The sequence below is a fragment of the Colobus angolensis genome, unplaced genomic scaffold (assembly GCF_000951035.1).
Source record: "Colobus angolensis palliatus isolate OR3802 unplaced genomic scaffold, Cang.pa_1.0 Scaffold361, whole genome shotgun sequence".
NCBI classification, from domain to species: domain Eukaryota; kingdom Metazoa; phylum Chordata; class Mammalia; order Primates; family Cercopithecidae; genus Colobus; species Colobus angolensis.
In genome coordinates this window covers 1,224,717-1,227,173 of record NW_012116944.1, presented here as the reverse complement: position 1 = coordinate 1,227,173, position 2,457 = coordinate 1,224,717, and positions in this window count along the sequence as shown.

The following is a 2,457-nucleotide window of genomic DNA, read 5'->3' as shown; positions in this document are numbered from 1 at the left end:
TCAATCACTATAACTAACAATGTTTTCAGAATAAAGTAAAAGAAACTTAGTCTTGTTTTGTATGTCCCTAAGCATTAATAATACAATTATGAAATAATGTAAGAATTATAAACAATTCATACTTTCTCTACTTTTGCTAAAAATCATTAGAAGAGTGAAAGGATATGTAAATGTAAGATTATGAGGAACAAGTAATGAAAAACCACCAAACCAAGGCCCAAATCATGACCTTCTATGCTTAAAACAAAAAACTCTGCTCAATGATATAGTTGGATATAAATTTTTAAAATTCTTTATGTTAAATATTATCATTTGTCACAAACCTCATTCTCATACTTACACACACAAGGACAATTCCAAAAATATATAATGAAGCTTCACAGCCCAAATGCATCCTCACAGAATTGAAGGTGAGCCTCTTTTTGGCTTGTTGAACAGGCAGAGTTAAGTCTGGGAGCTTTTTAAAGGCTGAGGACAACATGCATCTAAACATTTGTTTCATTGAAGGCTAAAGTCTATGGAGTAATGGTGGCAGTTTTTTCTGAAAGGAAGCTCTGAATCCATCAGTTGTTAGAAGTCAGAGGAAGTGGGAGAAGTGAAGATGCAAAGAAGATCAGGGTGTGGAAAGGAAGAGCTTGAACCTGGGGAGCTACTGTTAGGAAAATTAGTATTTTTTTTTAATATGTGGCCTAACTGATGTTTTATTTATTTTTTAAATTTTCAGATAAAAACCTTACGTATTCATTATATACAATATGTTGTTTTGACATATTTATATATTGTGGAATGCCTAATTGAGCTAATTAATTTTTTTGTTGTTGTTTTTTTTTTTGAGCTAGAGTCTCTCACTCTGTTTCCAGGCTGGAGTGCAGTGGCATGATCTCGGCTCTCTGCAATGTTTGCCTTCCAGGTTCAAGTGATTCTCCTGCCTCAGCCTCCCGAGTAGCTGGGATTACAGACACCTGCCACCATGCCCAGCTAGTTTTTGTATTTTTAGTAGAGATGAGGTTTTACCATGTTGGCCCGGTTGGTCTTAAACTTCTGACCTCAGTGATCTACCTGCCTCAGCTTCCCAAAGTGCTGGAATTACAAATGTGAGCTACTGTGCCCGGCCTGAGCTAATTAATATTTGCATTACCTTACATACTTATTTGTGTGTGTGTGATGAGAACACTTAATATCTCTCTTAGCAATTTTCAAGAATGCATTGTTATTAAATATAGTCACCATGTCATACAATAGATCTCTTGAACTTATTCCTCCCTACTGAAATTTTGTATTAACCAACATCTCCCCAACTACCCAACTCCCACCCCACTCAGCCACTGGTAGCAACCATTCTACTCTCTGCTTCTATGAGTTCAACTTTGTTAGATTCTACATGTAAGTGAGATCATGCAGAACTTATTTTTCTGTGCCTGGCTTATTTCACTTAACATAATGCCCTCCATTTTCATCCATGTTGTCAGAAAGGACAGAATTTCCTTCATTTTTAAGGCTGAATTGTATTCTGTTGTGTATACATACCACGTTTTTAAATCCATTCATTTGTGGATGGACATTTAGATTGATTCCAAATCTTGGCTATTGTAAATAATGCTGCAACAAACCTGGGAGTGCAGATATCTCTTCAACATACTCATTTCATTTCTTTTGGCTATATACCCAGTAGTGGGATTGCTGGATCATATGACTGTTCTATTTTTAATTTTTGAGGAACCTTCATACTGTATTTCATAATGACTGTGCTAATTTACATTCCCACCAGTAGTGTACAAGGTTCCCTTTGCTCCACATCCTCTCCAACACTCCTTATCTTTGTCTAATTGATGGTAGCCATTTTAACAGGTGTGAGATGATGTCTCATTGTGGTTTTAGTTTAGATTTCACTGACGATTAGTGATTTTGATTATTTTTTGACATACCTGTTAATCATTTGTATATCTTCTTTTAAAAAATACCTGTTCAAATTCTTTGTCCATTTATTATTTAGGTTATTTGTTTACTTACTATTGAGTTTTTTATGGTCCTTATATATTTTGGATTTTAACCCCTTGTCAGATGTATGGTTTGCAAACATTTTCTCCCATTTCATAGATTACCTCTTTACTCTGTTGATTGTTTTCTTGGCTGTGCAGAAGCTTTTTAGTTTGATGTAATCCCATTTGTCTATTTTTGCTTTTATTGCCTATGCCTTTGGGTTCATATTCAAAGAATCATCGCCTAGACCAATGTCATGAAATGTTTCTCCTATATTTTATTCTAGTAGTTTTACAGTTTCAGATTTTACATAAATCTTTAATCCATTTTGAGTTAATTTTTTACATGGTGTAAGATACAGGTGTAATTTCATTTTTCTGCATGTGGATATCTAATTGCCCACACACCATCTACTCAAGAGACTATCCTTTCCGCCACTGTGTTCTTGGCACCTTTGTCAAAAATCAGTTGACTGTA